We start from the raw sequence: 14,919 nt of genomic DNA, 5'->3' as shown, positions 1-14,919 counted from the left end.
AGCTTTTCCGTGCAAATTAAAGTATTTAAGTCTTTCTCTTCTTCCCACTCTCTCCTATTCTTTTCTATTTCCGTATTCTATTCTTCCCTCTGCAATTCCGCATCCAATGTCAACCTTCTGTTTTTCTCCTCCAACTGCATCCTTACCATCTCGTCCTCCACCAAATTTCTCCTCCATTTCCTTCACATTCCTCGCCTTTTCACGTTCCCATTCCATTCTTTCATTCTCCCATTCACCCTTCAATTCGCTATTCTGAGTCTTCCACCAAGAGTCCACCTCCTCCACCCTCTTCCTCCACTTTACCTCCACTCTCATCCGTTCCTTCCTCAATCCATCTTCGATCTCCTTTCTCACCTTTTGCTCCATCTGATCCACGTTTCTGTTCAATCCGACCTTGCCTCTCTGCTCCTCCAGCTCTTCGTCGTAATTTTGCAGGTTTGTGGTAGTTTTATGGGGCCAAGATCCAGCCAGGTATATTGGACCCAAGCAATGTTCGAGCGCGGCCCTTTTCCAAACCCTTCCCCGGACTCCGACAGATAATGCGGGTCCTAGGGAGACGGTCGTAACAGTAGGAACCCACTTCTACCGATATGACCTGTCGTAGTATATTTTTTACCATGTTAATTCCAATACTTAGAGGTAAATAAATGCACTAATCAAATTCGTCGCGGTTGAGCGATTGAATGCGTCTTTTTATCGAGGGTCTACGATGAGAAATGAGGATTTTACAAAAAGCGATCAAATTTACGTCGGTTGCCTATAGAGTATTGGCAACGCCGTAATTTTGTGATGGGAGCGGGAACGAAAGAAACTCCGTTTTCTTCTTCCCCCACTCCACTTTTTAGCTCGTCCACGTGTATTAATGAATCCGGAATTCTGTACATCAACTTCTCCATGCGATCCACCAGTAGAGTGTATAGCCGGGGATGACCAAAGACCAGGATCCCGTCAAGCACGCTCCCCAATGAGAAAATGTAACAATAAAAGCATGCAATCTACATCTACATAAAACCGCGCGAGCCACCTCCAGGGTGCTTTGCTCGGGGCGATCAATCTCCAACATTCAGCATGTAGGAGAACCGCAATATGTACACCACGCGGTCATTAAATGCTACAGTTAATTATTACAAGACATATGTGTACTTTCATATGTTTCAATATCTCAGCACAGTGTTCAACGCCAAAACAATGATGTATTTTGAGTATTGGTGAAAGGATATTTCAGCTTAGACTAAGCGCAGTAGCCCCTATATAAAGAAACCGCGTGATAGTGAAAGATAAAGACTTCAGTAAGCCATTAAAAATCTGAATTAATCCGTAAAAGAAGGTTTATATCATTGACGCTATAATCGAGGCTCTCCTATGACCTTGGCAGAAAACAGAATCAAGCCCATATCTACCCTCACATATTACTCAGCAAACCACCTACAGAGGTATATTGGCAGGGGGTGATCAATCACCAGCATTCAGCATGCAAAATAGGCATGGCTACCTTCGTCAGAAAATAAACTGCTCATGGATTTAAAAAATCTGACAGAGATTCCTTTCGAGTTGTTCTAAGAGGTCAGTTACACTAACAAGACTATCATAACAAATTTTCAGGTACCTGGCAGCCCTTCTCAGTACGCATTCTAACTCTGTTTTTAAGCTTATTTCATGAGGACCACAGCATTGGTACTGTGTTCGAAATGGAGTCTCAAGAGGGAGAAGTAGCTCATTTGTCTCACTTTGTCGTCACACTTTCCTAGTATCCTTTAAAATAACCTAATTTACGATTAGTTTGAACTGTCATTTCCTGAATATGTTTATTCCACCATAGATCAACATAGAGCCTAACTCCTTAATCTTTACGGAGTCTAGAGTCTCAAATTTGGTACCTTGAATGAAATATCTCTTTTGAGGAGAGGCTTTTTTTCAGAAATTCATTACTGCGCATTTTTTTTTTCAAATTTAAGTCTAACTGCCACGCATCTCAACATGCTTGGACTGCAATAAGGTCGTTCGTGAATTCACCCCTATCTTAATAGCAACGGATTTTCATGTAAACATCAGCATCGTCTGCAAGAAATCGAAGTCAAATGTCTACTATTTCACCAATATTGTTGATGCAGAGACGGAAGGGGATTGGGGTTATAATAATAATAATAATACGAAACTGGGAAATGAAAAAAACTCCAATGGCCGTAACAGGGGACCTCGTCGCAGGTTAAAACAAAACACTGTGTTGGTATGCTGGAACGGGAAGATTCGCAACAGTGACCAACCCCAGCCTCTCAACCGGAAACCCTTCACAACCACTCGTTCAACTATGAAGGAACCTTCGCGAGGGTTTTGGTGGGCCTCGCTAAGGCTGCTTCCGTTCAATAAACTCACACCCAATCACTCGCTCCACTCCGAAGGAATCTTCGTGAGGGTTTTGGGGGTCCTCGCTAAGGCTGCTTCCGCTAAGAAATCAATCAATTGTTCGAAAACGAGCGATGGAACTGCCACCTGGACGGGAGAAGCGTACCGGTTTCGGAATCCAAGATTCACTTCTCAACGCAACTGAGGAATTCGAGCTTCACTTCAACAAAGGCTGAGTGATGTAGAAACAATGGACACCGCTGTAATATATAGCTAGAGAGGGGGGGCGGTTGTGGGGTTAACCTGAATCCGCCCAATGTAACAAAACCTGTATCACACCCTGTATCGCTCCACTGTAGTCCACTCTTGCATCGCTAGGGCACGGTACTTTGTTGTGTTTTATACTATTAAAAAGAGGTAGCTAAGTGCTTCAATTCAGGGTAAGAATTGTCAAGTGAGAAAGAAGACGTATTCTTTAAGTACCCCTGGTACTTAGAGCGCCTTCCGGAGACACTAAAAATGGGCGTTCGCTTTGAGTAAGTATTTAATTTTTTCATTAACAATATGCGCTACAGCAACAATTTTTGGTATGTATCAACATAATGATGCAAAATTATTAATAATACATTAAATTTTTGGTATTGCTTTCCATTTCTGTAATATTCTCTGATAAATGGTACTGTGACATAAATGTCACAGCGGGCGGATCCCTATGCAAATTTTCAAAGTTGCCAATTACATGCTCTAGTCAGAACTTATTGCAATTTCAACGTTTTTTCCTACATATTCTCACCAAAAGATTTATTATTTATCAATTAATCGATAAATTTGCATTTATTAACTTTTCTTAGTGATATCGTTAGCTCAGAGATATTACACTGCGCGAAGCCAAAGATCTCCCGGAAAACGAAGACTTTGACGAAGTGTGCCTAATATACCTTGAGCCACCAGAAGCAGCAGTTATCTCTGATGAGGACATTGCAGATAACCAGGCTGGTGGACTTGTGGAAAATTGAACGGGAAGACAACCTCGGGGAAGAGTGGAGCTTGTTTTGCGGCTTGATAATGATAATTCTTAAGAATTTCACGAGAAGTCCGGAAGAATTTCGGTACCAGTTACTCATAAGGAAAAGGATTCGAAGTCAACGAAGCCTAAATCACTTCTCCAACAGAAGAAAGTAAAAAGAGACACGCAATTTGCGGCGGGAAGGTCATTTTATAAAAAATAGGTTATCCTCCGAAAAAGATCTTCCTGAATAGAGGGAAAAATCAAGTGTAGAAATGTTTGAAATAGTTTTTCGGATGACATTCTTTTTTTCTCGCGGTAGAATCAGATAATTATGCTACGTCTATTGTTTTTTCATATCCTAGCATCGGCAAAGAGGAGATGAAAATTTTCATTGGAATTTTACTGTTATGAGGTAGTAACAGGTTTCCATCCAAGCGATGCTCCTGGGAAGATTCTGGGGATGTTCTCAACTCAATGGTTACCGTAGCCTAGCGAAGGAATAGGTCCCTTGTGATAAGTAGATACCTTCACTGTGCAGACAATACGATGCCCGACATGGAAGACAAATTGTGGGAAGTCAATCCGTTTTGGTGGTGTTTTTGGAGTATTTTTTCTTGGTTTTTGGGTGTACTTGTGACCAGATTGTACAAGGACCAGATTTCCGTTCATAAATGTGATTACGTTATCCAGCCATAATATTACATTGCATATGTAATTAATATTTAGGAGCAGCAAATTTAGAAGCCTGAGAAATATTTTCCCTTACCTGTATGCGATGCAAGAGCGTAATGCTTTCATACGACCACACCGGTGACAGCGTCTCCAGCTAATATCAGTCACTCAAAATTTTACCGCCCAGGACATTTTGCGAACTCTTGGACGGCCGTACAATCTCAAGGCAGCAATATTTCTTCCTATCTTTCCGAGCGCTCCACAAGAGTGTAGGTACCCGATAACAGGAGGCAGATAAACGTTTGAAAATTTGCTCCAAGATAAATTGATTCAAGGAAAACTTGAAACTTCTGACGATCGATACATAAATGAGGCGTACATTATCCTTTTAGAGAAAGATATGCCATTGTAATTTAAGGCTGACTCAGACGTTTGTGTCTCAGGCAATCAATTGTATCTAAGAGTGCAATTTCATCGCAAAGTGTCACAAAAGTGATTTTCGATAGTTATAATGAATAATCGGAGATAATATGTTTATTTGTAACTTTAGAGGTCCTGTTACGTGCAATACGTGAATGTGAAAAAAATGCTCAGATGAAGGTGTCTCTTTAGCAGACTATTTTACTATCACTCATTGCAAACTATAACATCCTCATGATTTATTTTTTCTTTTAATCCGCAAATATTCGTATTTTACCCGTGCTTATCATTCCATATAAACAAGATTACATCAATAGATAAAAACGTGAGCTCTACGGCCTCAATGTCAACTGAGAAATGAAAAACTCCAATGGCCGTAACAGCACCGCATTCACACGTAACAGCACAAGATTCGCAGCAGCGACCAACCCCAGCCTCTTAACCGGAAACCATTCACAAACACTCGTTCAACAATGAAGAGACCTTCGCGAGGGTTTTGGGGGACCTCGCTAAGGCTGCTTCCGTTGAATAAACTCACACCCAATTACTCCCACCCTTTTTATCTATCGTTATGGCTCTCCAGTAATTTGAGCTCAATAAATTCAGACAACAAAGAGCAAAGATCTCCTTGAATGGGGAGGACATCCGCTTTCTTAAAAACTGCAAACAGAACGATATCTTTCCCAGAAAGACCAGGACAACAAACCACAAATTCCAGCGACGTCCTCAATCATTTCTAAAGAAACGTTTTCCAATAAAGAACTTGTTCAACTATGGCCTAAATTTCAGCTTGAAACCAAAATCGCCTCCTTTAACAGATATTATTGCACATATAGAAGCTTCCACCAAATTCTTTGACAAGGCAACTAAAGACTACATCTGGAAGAATTGTGAAAAACAGTTAAAAAATAACCTTTCCAAAGCCAAAATCTCACAGTGTCATAATTTTTCTAAACGACATTTCCATTTAATTAAAATCTTAAAATAAAAAAATGCTTCTATACAAAAGCTGATAAAAGCAACCTAGTTGTCATACAGGATAAAGATACATACTACAATAAAGTCACTACTTTATTATAAACAGGGCCATATTCCGAGAGCCCCAAAAACCTTGTTAGGCAATAAATTTCTCAATTTAAATCATTTCTAAAAGATTTCCCTGTTTTATTAGACAAAAACACTTCTTTCAAACTGAATTTTTCAAATCCTACTCTCCCTAGGTTATATTGCCTACCCTAAGTCCAATTGCCCGATGAGACCCATTGTATCAGGGATCGACTCCCCCACCTATTTGTTGTCCAAATGGCTAGTCGCCCAGCTTGCACAATTTAACTTCCAGAGTCCGCATTCCATTAATAACAACGTAGACTTTGTTAACAAAACTAAAAACTATATTTTCTGAAGACGAGGTCATGGTTTCTTTTGATGTAAAGAATTTATTTCCATGTGTGCCTATTGACATTGCCATTCATTCACATAAAACATGGCTTCATTCCTACCTTTTGATCAGAAAACCATAGAAGAGTATATATGCCTCACAAATTTAGTAATGAACCAAAATTATTTTACCTTTAAAGGGAAACACTACAAACAAAATTTCGGTACCGGTATGGAAAATTCACTCTCACCATTTCTAGCCAACGTCTTCATGGCGTATTTCGAAACAACCTTCAAGAAGAAATTCTCCTACTCCTGGTCCATTTTAGGTTCCTTATCAGCAATTTTAATTGTAGGAAAGGAGGACTCCTGTGACTCGTCGTCATTGTGAACAATGGAGCGTCTGCGGTCACCTCATCTCCACTAAAGCTTCTTTTTTTCTGATTAGGACCCCCCCATGCGCTCTCCAATACTATATGTACAGCAGTTATAATGGAAGGATCCATTGCATCCATCACAAGACTCAAATAAACCAACCTATGGAAGAGGGGTTTTGTATTTAGCACAAGACGTGATGCTCAATTGTGGATTTGGAAACGTAAACAAAGTTTGCTTTGCATAAAAAGAACTTATAAATTTTATCAGAGTGCCACCAAATTAGTGTGAAAAACACACACTATAAACTGAGCAAAAACGAGAGTCGTTGGCAATAGTCAATCCAATGAATAGTAAACAAAAATTTAAATTTGCAGAAATAAACCCTTTAGCTTATTTAAGAAAGCCACCAGCAGTTACAAAAAATCTGTAAGTAAAGATTCACTTGATAACACAAAAAAATGTTTAGCTGGAATACTAATATCAAGCTTTAAAACCATAAAATCTGCACACGCAATCAAGACCTCTTGCACATGCAATCAAAATAATAATATTAATAGTAGTAATAATAAAAATAATAATAGTAATAAAAAATATAAAATAAATTGAATTAAAAAATATTTGGAAGTTGAAAGACGTCAGCATTCATCCACTGATAATCTCTGCGGAAGGAGTTTTGTCTAAAAGATTCAAAAAAGAATTCTAAGGCCTGGGAATGAAAAAAAAAAACTGATAAACCACGGGCAAAAAGCTGTTTTTCTACAGACCTGCCAGATCGTGAGAATATTCCTGGGTCGGGCATGATTGGACAGTATAGGATAGGGTGAATTCTCTTCCTTAACATCCGAGCCTAATCCTAATTTGCCCTAAGGATAGGTGAATATTACCGTCTGGTATAACCAGCTGAGAAATCGCATGAACTAATAATAGTAATTATAATACTAATAATAATATATGCCTTTATTCAGGCGAGGTTGAGGCTAAAAAGTCCCCTCTTCCATCTAATCCGTCATTAACATCATTGCTTTCTTATATACTAAGGTAAATAAAAATGTGTGCATTTATTTATCTTCATCGCCCCAAACGCAGCTCAAATAAGGCCTTTTACAAGGCGAAAATGATGTGCTACAACGGCTACCACACACGAACATGCCCTGGGTAGGGACAACCTACACAGGCAGCACTCGAACCCACGACCTTCGGTTTGGCAGGCGAGGACTTTACCCCGCCGCCAACCCCAATCTCCCAACTGTAATGTAAGCAGGGGGGATTCAGCATCAAACTTTGGGGGGATGCAATACTTCCCGGGAGAGAGGGACGATCTCCCGCGTAAAATATTTTTGTAGGGAATGCTGCGCTCTACGACATGGGTCTTCAACCCGCCGTCCCCGGGCCGCGTGCCGCCCGCCAGCTAATCTATTCCTGCCCCTAGAGGCTTAAAGAAAATATTGTATCGCGAACCAAATATCGACTCACTCGTCCAAAATAAACAATATAAAAAAATCGCATTGCTTGATTGAACTCCTTAACTAATATACAATATTACACTTTGATATCATACGTTTCTTTTGTACTTAATTGATGTGGCGGTAAAGTGATGAGGAGCATTGTGGCCCTGCGGATGATGCGAAATCGATTTTTGGCCTTGAATTTAAAAAGGTAAAAGACGCCTACTCTACGATAAATGCAACACTATTTCTCTAACGTTTGAGACTTGTAGCCATGCATTTGCATATACATACCCTGTACTCCTTCACAAGGATTAAAAAAAAAACAATTACACTAAGAAAAACTAAAAATTTTAGACAAAATTTGTAGAGGGGTCATGACCCCCGTAAACCGCTCCCCTGATACCACCACTGAATGCTAATAATGATATAGGCAAAAGATTCGAAGCAGGCGTTTCTGGCGAGACCGATTCATCACGAGGCAGTTCATCACGGGACCGGTTCCTCACGTGATCCGTTCTATTCTAAGAAAGAACGGAAAGAACTCTTTCTCGAGAATCGGTACCATGAGCGAGCGTGTGGTGAAACACGTCAGTCGAGACGTGAGCCACTCTCGGAGAAGTCGTAGTTGTCTGGGAGAGCGTTACAGAGGCCAGTTATGAGGAACGGATGCCGACTCTGGGAACAAAGACGTCGCTGAGGGAGAGAGTGCTATCGTGGGGTGGCGAGAAGTCGTCCATTTAAAACCAGCTGACACCAGTGTCGTCATAAATTTTATAAACCGCCCGAGCTCCTTCATCCTCTTCAACAGTCCGTATTCGCCACAGAGCAGCAGAGGAAACGGCGCGACGCCCAGACGATAGCTGCCTTTAGCTGCTCCCCACTTAAGGTAATATATATATGAGCTTTTAAAATTATATACGAGGGCGGTTTTTTGTTCAATCTCCGATGGGTCATGAACAGGGGGCCGGCCGATTGTGTAACTTTACGTTCGAACGTAAAGATCCGGTTCTCGTGGAGTTTAGATCAACTGCTCGAAAACATTTGAAGGGGCGATTGTGATATTGTGTGACTTGATAAGATTTTGTGTGACTTTACGTTCGATTGTTTTCCGGCTATCTATCGAATGTATCTCGTCGTCAACAAATCCCTTGACGTTACGACCATCGCCAATCGTTCGCAGGTGAGGTTTGGGATTGAATTTAACTGTTTATTACCTTTCATGTTCATGTTGGATATCTTATTTGTAAAAGTCATTTTAGTTTATAAATCGGAGTGTTATGTTGTTAATGATGTGAATGAGTGGTGAATTGACACATTTAAATACAATGTGTACGTTTTGGTTTACTATAGTACAAAGATGAGTAAGTTTACATTTGCTTCGATAAGTAATGTGTGTACAATTCGTGTGTGCAATTGGAATGAAATTATGCTTTTTGCATGATTGATTTAAACGTGATTGGTTTATAGTATATTAGCTATATCAGGGGTTCTCCAATTTACTAGGCCACGAGGGCCACATTCGAAGTGCCTAATCGCCGGACAGCAAATTTTCCGATAACTGAAGTATTAGATACCAACGACTACTGAAGTATCCGGTGGCGAATTTCTTATTTACGAACAGTTGAAGGCCACTTTAACGTGTAGTACAGCGCTGCAATTCTCCTAGCGGCGTTGCATAGAGTTAAACGAGCGAGAATCGCGCGCTACTTGAAACGAGTGCGCCGGCCGGACGAAAGCCCTTCGCGGGCCGTATTTTGGAGACCCCTTAGCTATACTATAGCTGCGCTACAAAATATTTGCAAAATTATATCCTCTACAAGGTTCTCAAATAGTTCATTATAACTTCTAAATGATGTCGTAAATTAAGTAGAATAGATATGATTTTACGTACTTCAATGAATGTCTCTGATCCGATATTGTGTTCTCAAGAACATAGAATTTTCGAATCTATATTCGGTTGTTTCAGACGACAGGAGATATCAAAGATGACTATATTTATTTGATTTTTCTTTCAAGTAATGAGTGAAAGGTTTGTGATATTAAGAATGTTTTTGATTTAGAATATTAAAGGTACTTATTTATTTCGTGAGTTACGTGCTGTTTGTTTTAACTGTTAACCTAACGACTATTATTAAAACAAGTCCTACTAATTCACACTCGCGAGTTTTTATTCCTGGCAAATATTCATTATGTTGGGGCATTGCTCCTACTTGCGGACACACAAAGGTGAAGACGGGAGCCGATCAATATCGAATATATATATATATATATATATAGTTACATTAATAAAAAGCGAAATGCAATAGAAACGAATCGCACACATACCGCGAAATTTAAAATAATCAGCGATGTCTGAGTAAGAACTATATACGCCAAATATCAGCTACGCGCCAACAGAAAGAAAAGTATATAATATTGAAACGAAAATGATTGCTTTCTACGCAAAGTTAAATTCTTTCAATAATATAAACCCAATTGTCGAATTGTCTCTGAAGCCAATATTGTTAGCTTAGTTTTGATTTTCAAAACAAGCACAGCTACTCTCAGCCTTACTGCGCATGCGCAAATAATCGCGAAACGTATTCCCAATTCCAAGTAAGTATTATGCCTCGTTCACATTACGATCGTCCGAGCCGTCGTCGGAACTATCGTGCATTCACACGACGATGGTTGAAACCTGTGCTGCTCTCTAGTGCTGACATCTAAAGTGAACGGGAAATTGATGATAAGCAAAGCTGTTGAGGTTTGCATTGACAAGATGTTACTGTTTTCAACGTGTATAAACCGAATAATTTTTCTTCCGCTCATATTCTTCCTTCATAGGACAAATCCATGAAAATAATAGAGCTTCACGAGCTTTTCGTCCTTCTCTTGTCGCTTCCGTTTTCGGTCTCCCAGCGCCTAACCATCGTAAAGTGGCAACGTTCGGAACTACGTCAACTATAGTCAGGACTTGCATTCACACGGCTAGTTCGGTCAACTATAGTTAGGACGACGGCTCGGACTATCGTAATGTGAACGGGGCATTACAATATCGTAACTTTCGATTGCTAGTTGACTATCGTCCATACAGAATCGCTCCTACAGCTAACGTTCGAATACCCGGAGCTCAATCGAGAGTGAACGGATCTCTAACGATGGAAAGGTAGCCAAGTTACACAATCGGCCCCCAGAAGACGAAGTAATTGATTGAAAATAATTTCATCGCTAAATGTTCATCACAATGGTGGTGGTGTCCGTTCGCCATAATGGCTTCGGCGATTGAGGAATTGGTCGTGCCAGTGGACAAGCTTTATTACACCTTCTTTGTAGGATGTTACCGCGAACGAATTCCAATGAATTCTTCCTTTGTCCTGCAGCTCATCGTCCGTTTGAAAACGCTTCCCTCCTAACAACATCTTCATTTCGGCGTAAAATGCAAGTCACACGGCTGTAGGTTGGCATTGCAAGGCGGGTGATCGAAAATGCTGCGTTTAAATTGCTCAAGGAGCGGTTGGGCTGCATCAGCGGTGATTTGACGGGCGATGCCATGGATCAGAACACTTCCAGAGGTCAGCATGTCTCCTGTTTTATTTTGATTGGGAATGAGCGTACTGTTTCACACTGTTAAAAAAATCTCTTTAATCGGCGTAAAGGTCGCATGTCCCTTAACCACATGTAGGAAAGTGCGACGACAAAGTGAGAGAAATTAGCTACTTTTCCCTCGTTAGACCACATTTGGAATACGCTGCCAGTGTTTGGGACCCTCATGAAAAAGGCTTAATAACAGAGTTAGAACGCGTGCAAAGAAGAGCTGCCAGGTATGTGAAAGGTCGTTACGATAGTCTTGTTAGTGTAACTGACCTCTTACATAAACTCGGATGGGAATCTCTGTCGGACCGTAGATTGAAAAATAGACTAAACCTTTTAGATAAATGCAAGAGCAGTGTCTTTTCTGACGAAGTTAACCATATCTTGCGGACGCCAACGTACTACGGAAGATCAGATCATATAAATAAAATGAGAGAGATAGATTGCAGAACAGACAGATTCCGAATGTCATTTTTTCCACGATCAATAAGAGATTATAACGGCAGCAACAGAACGCGTAAATAGATTGCATGACTTGTAGTGTAGCCTACTAACCTATGTAAAACTTACTGCATGTTTCTGAATTTCTATTCTATATTCTATTTCTAACAGCATATGGTAGTATAGTTTGATATTATACGGGACGTTTCTTGGACGGTGTGGTGTGCATGTGGGAGTCCAAATGCATGCTGCATGCTGGTGATTGATCACCCCCTGCCAAACACCCTAGAGGTGGCTCGCAGGGTAATTTGTAGGTGTAGGTGTCAATGCTGAAGCCATTCGGTGAGTTTTTTGGCTGTTGCTCCGCAGTGTACACTTGGCCTGGAGGATCAATTGAGGAAGTGTATCAATGAGTTTGCAACTAACCTAAAACTAACATCTTACGATCTCAAATGACTTGAGCGTGTGGTGAAGCGAGGACGCGCAATTGCCCTACCGGCACCGTACCCGCCTGTCGCTTGTACCTATGGTGTTTTTGCTGAGCTATCGGAGGTTGTAAAAATCTGCCCCAGTGTATTCCGATTTAGGGAGGTGCGATTACTCGAAAATTTTAGTACAGTGCTTCCAGTACCATTGTGAATGTTGAGTCGAGTCTAGTAGTTCCGATTACAGAGTTCTCGTGACCACTTAGGGCTCTTCCGAGCAGTTTATATGCATAAACTGACGACAATTACTTAGGGTAATTCATTTCAATTGTGCTAATGGAACTGTTTAAGTCGCATTAATTTTCATTCGTTTCCTAATTCTGACACACTCACATCTGTGATATCACTATTCCTAATTTTTTTTTCCATTTCACGTCATACATTTTTATTAGGTAAGAAACAAGACCTTCCACCGGCAGTGAGTAGTTTTAATGGAACAGTTCGTAATCAAAATATCAGTTGATATATATCTTTTTTAAGTACTAGCTGCATATTCGGCACCTCGTATATTGAAGTCACATATTTGCACCCCCCTTAATTGCATTTGAACGAGGGTGAGGGGTACACGTAGAGATCTGAAATATTTCAGGCCTTATTTTTGATCGGTCCCCCAACTTTTTTTCATTGGGCCAGTTGGATTTGAAAAAAATCGATTTTTCCGATCCGCCCTAATGGGTAAGGCTTTCCTAAAATGCCTAAATCGTAAACACCCGGATTACATCTTAAACATAACCTACTCGGCGTATTAGTTCCGTCTTAAATTTTTCATCGCCATGTTATGTACACTTGCTCCTAAATGCACCAAAAATGCGGCGGATGAGGTATGTATGATCTTAGGTTTTCCCGGCGTATCAGTTGCAGAAAACTTTCTCGGGTTTTCCACCGGCTGCTGTCGTCCATGTGTCCCAGCGTGTGTGAGACATGGACGACATCAACCGGTGGTAAACCCGAGAAACTTTCCTGCGAGGTAATATATGAATGCTGTGGGGTGTTATTTGTGGAGCACGGACATAAAGAGGGTTTCATAAGACCGAAATACTTTTAACGAGCAAGATGTTGATTTTTTTCCTGCTCAAAAGCTGCTGGTACATCTCTAAGTCATTTCTTTTTTGAAAAGAGATGAATGAAATTAATAGAAATTGCTGACTTTTGTCAACGGCGCTCTGTACTCACGAAATGGCAGGATTTGGGGGAATCAACGGGGACACGCCCCCCTGCCCTCTTTCGCTCTTTGCAAAACCGATCATTTACTCTCTCGAGCTTATTCTTTAAACTGGTGTGTCGCGGTGTACAAATGGCAAAAGAAATTGCAATGTACGTGTAATATAAATTTACCCATTCAATACTAGACGAGATATAAGAAAACTAGAAAATTTTACCGCTGCATCAATAAAAATCAGGCAGTGAGAAAGAATCATGTTTTCAATGAACAGCGGCATAGGATACAAAAATGCCAGAAAGAAAACTCGAATATCAATGATTTACTAGCAGTCATCGGGCTATCTGAAGAAAAATAAAATTTCATAGACGTCAGATTGTGTGGACCTTGAATGATTCAGTGTGTTAGATGCACGCAGCATCTGAGTTTTGAGGAAGAACCTGAGGATATGATGTGTGGCAAAGGGTACAGACATGCGGGACTCGAAAAAAATGGATCCGAAGAAAGAAACTACCTTAAATACAGTAACGTCATGGCAAAATTAGCAGTGCCGGAACGCACTATCTTTAGCATTTTTAGGAGTGAAGTATTACTCTTGTGTTTTTTATTACAAGTTATTATTTACATTTTATTACACACATTTTTGTTTTGGTTACAAATGCATTTATTAGAAATTGTGAGGCAACAAAATTGATAAAAGTGTTATTTGATTATTATGTCTTTTGTTAACCAGGGCCGGGATGGCGTTCAGGTACCATAACACCACTGCTTAAATAGTACTGATAACCTTTTCCATTAAGGAAGGCTGAGAATATGTAACGTGGTACTTTTTTCCCGTGGTGAGCGTCAGCTCTGAGCGCTCACTCTCCCTGAATGCATCCGATCAAAGCAACGACGTACGGTTGTGGGGTGCGAATTTCGTGTTTAAACTAAAAATGCAATTCTAAAGCGTAAAATTCTTTTTAGGAGTAACATCGTCAACTTCCCGTTAAGGCTGAGACCATTAGTTCCCCATGCATGCAAAATATGAGTACGTCACTCCATTTACAACCGCATTCCCTACATCTACATATACATACACATCTACATAATAACCTGCGAGCCACCTCTAGGGTTTTTGGCAGGGGATGATCAATCACCAGCATGCAGCATGCAATTGGACTCCCGCATGCACAGTACACGGTCCGAAAAACGTCACGCATACTAACAAATTATACTACCATATGCTGTTAGAAATACTAATAAAAATAAAAAACATGCATCAAGTTTTACATAGGTTAGTTGGCTACATCACAAGTCGTGCAATCTATTTATGAGTTCTATCGCTGCCGTTATAATCTGTTATTGATCGTGGAAAAAAGACATTCTGAATCTGTCTTTTCTACAATCTATCTCTCTTATTTTATTTACATGATCTGATGAAGGTTTAGTCTATTTTTCAATCTACCGTCCGACAGAGATTCCCATCCAAGTTTATCTAAGAGGTCAGTTACACTAACAAGACTATCGTAACGACCTTTCACATACTTGGCAGCTCTTCTTTGCACGCGTTCTAACTCTGTTATTAAGCCTTTTTCATGAGGGTCCCAAACACTGACAGCGTCTTCTAAATATCCT

At 40.3% G+C, this 14,919-nt stretch overlaps 1 protein-coding gene across 1 annotated transcript in view; it reads left to right on the top strand.

Moving 5' to 3' along the window:
- The window catches only part of LOC124158133 (vicilin-like seed storage protein At2g18540), a 43,428-nt gene that overhangs the window by 19,775 nt on the left and 8,734 nt on the right, over positions 1 to 14,919 (top strand). The gene's annotated exons all lie outside the window — the stretch shown is intronic.

This window comes from Ischnura elegans, chromosome 4, assembly GCF_921293095.1.
Source record: "Ischnura elegans chromosome 4, ioIscEleg1.1, whole genome shotgun sequence".
In the NCBI taxonomy this organism is placed as follows: domain Eukaryota; kingdom Metazoa; phylum Arthropoda; class Insecta; order Odonata; family Coenagrionidae; genus Ischnura; species Ischnura elegans.
This window is presented reverse-complemented; position numbering and strand designations above follow the sequence as displayed.